General features: G+C 36.7%; 1 long non-coding RNA gene across 1 annotated transcript in view; it reads right to left on the bottom strand.

Annotated features, from left to right (window-relative positions):
• Positions 1–1,686: 1,686 nt before the first annotated feature.
• The window catches only part of LOC112154820, a 10,363-nt gene continuing 4,553 nt past the window's right edge, over positions 1,687–7,496 (bottom strand). The window contains exons 3-4 of the long non-coding RNA XR_002920717.2: positions 5,797–5,957; positions 1,687–5,708 (exon numbers count right to left, since the gene is read on the bottom strand). This is a non-coding gene — a long non-coding RNA (uncharacterized LOC112154820). The remainder of the gene's footprint in view (positions 5,709–5,796; positions 5,958–7,496) is intronic.

Below are 7,496 nucleotides of genomic sequence, written 5' to 3'. Positions count from 1 at the left end.
TTAGAAATTAAGGCTTTTCTATCAGATAAATTGCTCAGAAACTGAAGATTTTCTTCAACGGTGTGTTCTATTGTCTTTAGAGAACAGCACAAACAGGCCCTAACTAGAGTAGAAAAAGAAGTGGGAGGCCCCACTGCACAACTAAGCAAGATGATGAGTACATTAGAGTCTCCAGTTTGAGAAATAGACGCCTCACAGGTCCCCAACTGGCAGCTTCATTAAATAATACCCACACAGGACCAGTGTCAGCGTTGAAGGAAATCTTAGTTTCTTGGCAATTTGGGCTTTTTTTCTGAGAACAATAGACTGTCGTGTTTTGGATGAAGGTTCTCTTTTCTTGAGTATTTAATTGACCCCACAAATCTGATGCTCCAGGCACTCCAGTTCCAGATATCTACTAATAGGAAGTTCAGTTTTATAGCTTCTCTGGCCAGCCAATCTGTTTCTCATCTGTACTAACGGGATTGTTAGATAGTTGCTGGTAATGGACCTCTTGTCACCTTTGAAGACAATGCCTCAAAACCATACATTTTCAGGTGGTATAGTGATTTTTTTGATGAATAGAGTGTATTTCTAACTAGTTTAGAATCATCTTCATTGAAAAAAATTGTGCTTTTCTTTTAAAAATAGCAAAGTTTGATCCCAAGCTTTTGAATGGAATGGTAGTGTATATAAGCACAAACCTATACTCTACTAAAACCCAAACATCTGATTAAAAAAATCTGTTTTCCTAAGGTTGTTAATTATAAAAAAAAAATAAATAAAAAAAGTACGTCAACAGGTCATACTACATGAATTCATTAACAAACCTAAAACAAGGGTTTGGCTACTTGGTATGTTACCGGATCATGAACTCTCTAAAAAAATAAACCCCAACAATTGAGAATTTATTGTTTCTTGCCATGCAGTGTGTGATCCTTAACAGAAGCAACTTGACACCAGCTTTTATGTAGCAGCAGGTTTGAATGTAGACCCACAGCATGTTGATGTTAAATGGCTCAGTCTCCTCCGCGTTGGTGATGCTCACCTTCCAGCCTGGGTGCAGCAAACTTTTCCCTCACCGCCATGACTTCCCAGCAGTCACAGTACACGCTCAGACTTCAGATCATCACAACAAAGTCGACAAACAGCCGCTTTGGCTGCATCTGCACGATTAGGCAACCCTAAAGACTTTTCTTGTTTGTTATCATTGCTGTGGAAGCAACACTTTTATGTGTCACACATTCTGACTGAGGGGGCCCACCGGTTACACTTGTTTTGGTTGCGTGATGCCAAAATGCGCTGTTGAAGGTGCACATCAAGGTGGAAATTTTGACTGTCAAGCAGGAAAATCCTTCCAGACACAAGGCTTCCCGCAAACCAACTACCTCTTTGTTTGTTGAATTAAGCTGCATAGTTCATAGTAAGTGCCCAACCAAAATGTCTGTAGTTATTTTATTTTTATTTTTTTCCAAAGTCATACATGGCAGTACGACTTTTGATCATTTACAAGACTATACTGTTTCCTAAAGTGTAATAAGCGGTGGGGATGGGGTGGAGCAGGGAGGTCATGGCCGCCCAGCTTATTTTCTACGTCACAAATATGCCCTTTTTCAAACAATATTTTTTCATCTGCTCCTGATTCACAATGATTTGAGTAAATAAGTACTCAGTAATACAATTTTGAGCTTATCTTTTTTTTTTTAAAAATTTCCTCCATCATTAGAACATGTTAAAAATGCACAACTGTCACTGGAGTGGGTCTTTAATAACTATTGTATCTTTCGGAGAATAAGCAGTGGATTTATTTTGAATAATTTGGCTGGGGGTGCAACCTACACACAGATGCCACTTATAAGTTGTTTTTTTTTTTTTATATATACCAGCAACCAGTAGAGGGCACTGCAGGTGTCTATCAGTATTTGCTTTGACAACAACACAGAAGAAGAACTACTCAGTCTTACATCAGGCTAAGCGGAATTGTTCCAAAGCCACACAAAAGACGAAGAATTTACTGAATTTAGTGATTTGTAGAGAAATAAAGAGCTTAGTTGGCTCGTTAGCATGCTCTTAATTCTATGAATAATTGTTCATATTTTGGGCTAATTCCTCCTATGTTTGATGAAGCTAAGTAAGCATCAACATGTTACACAGTGAAGCATGCATATATTCACTATATTAATATTTTCATTCTGTTTTACGAAATGTCTGTTCTTGTTCCCCTAGTTTATTAGATACATTTCTCCCAAAGTACGACTTAGACTCCAGTGTGACTTATACATGATTTTTCCTTCATTATTAAGCATTTTTAGCAGCTGTGACTTTTAGTCTAAGCTAAACAGCAACATTTTAGCTAAAAACATGACAGAAAGTAGGAATCTCATACGGCCTCTCAAAATACAGTTATTTTTAATTATTTATTTTTTTTTTTTCATTTCCTGACAGACATCGTTTCAGTTTTATTCCTTCATGTCAAAATAAATTCAGCACTAATTGTCAGTTTGTGTTTAATTCATTGGTTTATTTGTCTTTTCCTGGAGCAGGCATGGAACACGGCGCAGGGAAAGTGTGCTTGGAATGCAACAGTTTTAATTGTATAAATAGTACTGATTGCCACACCTAACACAACAGCCTGAACAACTACATCGTTGTGAGTATAAATAAAACAACAATATTTTTTTTTCTATACTCCTGCACACGCCCAGTCGAGCGTCTCATATTTGTCAGGGGTTGCACTCCCGTGAACTCAGTGGCACCTGACTTGGAGGCTGCTGGTCAAATGAACAGGTTTCAACAGAAAGCTGCAGCGCTCCAGAGTCATGCATGCATCCGAGCACGCACACATACACCCATGGGTGCACTCTAAGTTAAACAGAAACACAAACTCAAAGCAGAGAGCTTAGAGGAGATTTGCCAACTTGTAAAAACACACTGAACAACAAATAGCGTGGACTAGTTACACTTGTCGAACGGCACCTGCAGTATGCGCTCTTCTGTGTTTTTTTTTTTCGTTTTTTTTTTTTTTTTTTTTTTGCTGAAAGAGGTGGGAACGCAATAAAAAGCCATGGAGACCAGGAGGGAGAGATTGTCAATAATAGACAGGCATTAACAAGTTGTGAAGTAGTGCTTTCATGACAAAGTGCAGCGAGTATTCCATAAAGCTCTCAGGCAGGGCTTATGCATGTCAAAACATTTGTAAGTGAGGTTTCTGTTTGTGTAAGGACGTTTGGGACCAACTATTTTAAAGTGAGACCGGCTTATTGTGTAATTATCACTTGACAATGCATGAGTGCATGTTGTTTGCATTAAAAATCCAGCAGGAGTGCATTGTAGTCACAACATTCACTTTTTAAAATCAATTCTGCAATCCATCTACCCATCACTACATTAGAGTTTTAGGAAAAAGACCTCTCCTGCATGATCGATCTTTAAGAAGTTCTTCTCTGCAAACCAACAAAGAACCAACACCCCCCCTTTTTTTTTTTTTTTTTTAAGACCTGTTTCGTGTAAAGCTTGCCTGCCTGCCTCTGACATAATCTCATTGGACCTCAGGTGATAGCGAATACACAGGTTTTAAAGCTGCTGTCAGGACCGACGCCAAGAAAATATCCATCTTTATTTAGGAGGCCCGGCTTCTGTCTCCTGGCATGCACATTCACTGCTTGACTGGCAGCCCTGACAATATGGATTCAGCTGAGCACTAGCCCCCGGCGCATTGTAACTATACCTGTGTAGTGATTTGAATCCTACCAATTACGTTAACCCTTTCCTCCCTCCTCTGCAAAAAAATGACACCTGCAAAATTGCGTGCTGCCTATAAATCTACGTTCATAAGTGTTTTAGGCTTTACGCACAATGTAAAGACCATTTTCAGGTTCTACATAAAAACCTGTGGCCACTGAGCATGTGTTAAACATTAAACCAGGTTGAACATGACCAATAAGGGATTATTTGATCATGAAGGAAAAATTAATAATTGCAGTTTATGTTTTGCCAGAATTATTTAACATCAAGTCTTCAAGCTAGTAGGTTAATAAGCTAACATAACAACATGAGCTAATAGGATAAGCTAATAGGTATATTAGATTATTAGCTAATAGGTCTATTTTTAAATTAAAGTTAATATAATTATTTTTTTGCCTGAGTATGTGGCTGTATTTATATTTTGCAGTCAATTTATGACTAATTAAATGAAGTTTGTTATATCTCAGGATGTACTTTTCTCTTATTAGTCTTCTTTACTTTCATTTTTGCTCTGTCTGCTTGAAATAAACCATTTCCAAATGTTGGAATAGCTGTGAAAGGAAAAACTTAGCGAAAGATTCCCGACATTTGAAATTTCACACCAAACCTCGTCCGATGGTGAGTAAATGACGCTACCATCAGGTTGTAACAGCCAGCTACCTATGAGCTAAACGTGCGTTCATGAGTTTGTGTTGAACATAGCAATTTTCACATTAGCACAAGTGCAAAAATTACAAATAATAATTATTTATAGGGATGAAATAAGCTAAAAATATAAAACTGAAAATGTGTTAAATAATGAAAAATACAACTTTCACTTTTTGCATGAAAACTGCTAGTTGCTTGCTTTTAATTGCTAATGTTGCTAAAAATGGTCAAATATTACAAAAAAACCTCTTATATTTTTTTTTAAATTAATGTAAGAAAGACTAATTTTTATTTAAAGCCATCCAAATGACCCCCAAAATCCACATATAATAATTACTAAAGACATTAGTTAAAAGTCAATTACTTTATAGTTGAATTCTAAAAATGAGAGCATTACAGGCTAAATTAAATTCATAAAAGATTATCTTCAGAGATTTTTTTGTTTTTTTGTACCTTAAAAAATCTGAGCATTTACAAGTAATTTTCTACAGAGCCCCAAAAGGGACATTGAAGTAAAAAAGCTGTAGTAAAAACACTTTTTTTCTAAAAAACAAAAAACAGTTCTGGTTACTTACTCACCAGTAAGTACCCAGGGGGGAAAAAAATTGTACTTCAGTTATTAGAAAACGTTTTTTTTTCTAGTTACTATCCGGTGTGCAGATAGTAACCAGGACAAAAAAAATCTTTATTATTCATTTATTTTTACTTCAATGTCACTTTTAGAGGATCTGTAATTTTTTATGTAGTTGTTAGTCAAATAAAGTGTTTCAAAAGACAGTCTGCTTAAATGATGCACTTTTATATTTCAGTTTGTAGTGAAACAATGCAGATGAACTGACTTGTTACTCCACAAACACCCATCCGCCCATTGCAGTTAGACAGTTGAAACTCACGGTGCCCTGGGCAGCAGCTGTCATAACAGTGTACACTCATCATCAGATATCAGCTTGACGGAGGTTTGAGCCTCTGGAGGGAATTTGAGTCATCAAGTTTTCGTTCCATTTTTGCAAAAACACTCATTTGTGTTTTGGTTACTGGCAAATTTTAACACAAAAAATTACGCAATGATTGTGTGTTTTGTGTAGCATTTCTATTCGGAACAGTCTTCAATAATTGTTTAACGGAAAGTTTTAGAGCATATTTGTCACATGTGAACACATTGTTGAATCATTTCTGCTTTGCTTTAGTTGGTCAAATTTAGCAGAGGTTCATTTTTGCAGCCTGGCTAGTAGTGGGAGCTTACCATAGCTACACATTTTTTGAGCATAGCCAAGTGAAATAAATCCTCCGTGTCTTGCCTCCGGGTGCACCTCGTGCCCTGCATTCCCTTAAGCCAACTGGAAGACAGACAATGACTGACATGCCTTCGCTGTTCAACTGCTTTTGGCTGAGAGCAACATCATTGGAAGATATTATTAGAAATACTTGCGGTTGATGAGTAATGTCCAATCCACACCCGCTGGTTCTTCCCTGACATGCTCTACCTCCTCTGTCTGGCACGTGCGCGCATAGCTGTTGAGAAGATCCTTGGGATGGAATTGTAAACAGAGGCTGGCCCTTTTCTTTCTGTCTCCTAATGGTCGATACTGTTCAAGGTAAAGAGAGGAATGTTATTTGGTTTTGGATACGTGTTGTCAAGGGAGTCTTACAATAATACGCGCTCTCATAAAACCAGATTTCTTACTGTTGTTACTGATGTTGCATTAAAACATTTGTGACAGTCTGCAAACACGCTAGACTTTCTTCTGTTTGAAGTTAATTGAAATACATGAGTACAGGAAAACACATTAACTAGATACATTAAAAGCAAACATAGTTGATCAAAGCTTTATGCCTGCAGACTAAAAGAGGGTTATAATGAAAGAACAAGGACTACAACTAAACCAAATGTAAAAATACATTTTCTGTATCCTTCAAGAAGCATAGCTTCTTGTTTAGCCTAACTGAAATAAAAAAAACAAACAACTGAAACCAGGTTATCTCACCAATTACACCTTGGTATGGGTGAATACTCTATTCTGATTGGCTGCTTGGTGTGGATTAAAAGGGGATAATTTAAAGTGATAATGCCCACTAAAAAATAAGTTCTGATAACATAACCCGGATGTTTAACATCCCTACACTTCTTTAAAACATAGTTTTCCTTCATCTTCTGGACAAAAACAAGTTGTAAGAGTTGAACTTTTTTTCCAAAATGGTGCCTTATTTAACTTATCGTGATGATCAACACTTATTAGCGGGGCAATGTTATTTTATTGTGGCAATGCGCATACCATGTATCAAATAGTCCGCTTTTTGTGAAAAAGCAATCTAAACCAAAAAAATAACAAGAAAAAAGTAAAAAAAAATTAACTATTTCTTTTGAAAGTGTTCAGGATAATGCCCTTTGAATTGTGCATTATCAAATATAAATGCACTCCGTGAAAGTCCATTAAGTTGTCTGCACGACATTCCTGAGTCGGATCCTAAACTTATCTGAGAATGGTGCAAGCAGAGAGGTGATATTGAGAAGACGGCTGCAGAAAAAAAAGAGCAACAGCCACCGATTTCCCAGTGAAGGTGGAAAGAAAGCCAGCGACAAATTAGACTAATCTGTTTGAGCATGGATTATTGAGCAAAGCTGGAAAGGTGTGCACGTCTCCAGGAATTTGATAGGCATAAAAGTGAAGAGGATTTTTAAGATTAATAATGCTTCAAAGAGAAAAGTAACTTTCACAGCCAGTACTAATCAGAATAGAATATAATGTCATCATAATTTCACTAAATGTTTATCTGGTGTTGTCTGCCTTTTGGGACCAAATTTCCCCACAAAATGAACCCATTAGCCATCACCATTCTGTTTGTGATGGAATAAATGCTAATCTCGAAAAGGCAACTTTCGTCATCAGTCATATCAATCAGTGATGTCCCAAAATATGCTACAAGTACATGTAAGAAACACCCAAAAACTTTTTTTTGAAATGGATTTTTGTTAAGCACAATAAATTATTTATGAAGCGTTTGTCACAGAGCCTTTGTTTAGCTTTAATTTCAAGATATAACCTCTGACATTTATTAAAAATGTCATTTTTGGTCAAAAACTGGTGAGTTTTACAGCCTTAACACACTAAATCTAGAGACAAGTA

Source organism: Oryzias melastigma, linkage group LG21 (assembly GCF_002922805.2).
Source record: "Oryzias melastigma strain HK-1 linkage group LG21, ASM292280v2, whole genome shotgun sequence".
NCBI classification, from domain to species: Eukaryota; Metazoa; Chordata; class Actinopteri; order Beloniformes; family Adrianichthyidae; genus Oryzias; species Oryzias melastigma.
The sequence above is the reverse complement of the archived record's forward strand: the minus strand, read 5'-3'. Positions and strand labels throughout refer to the sequence as shown.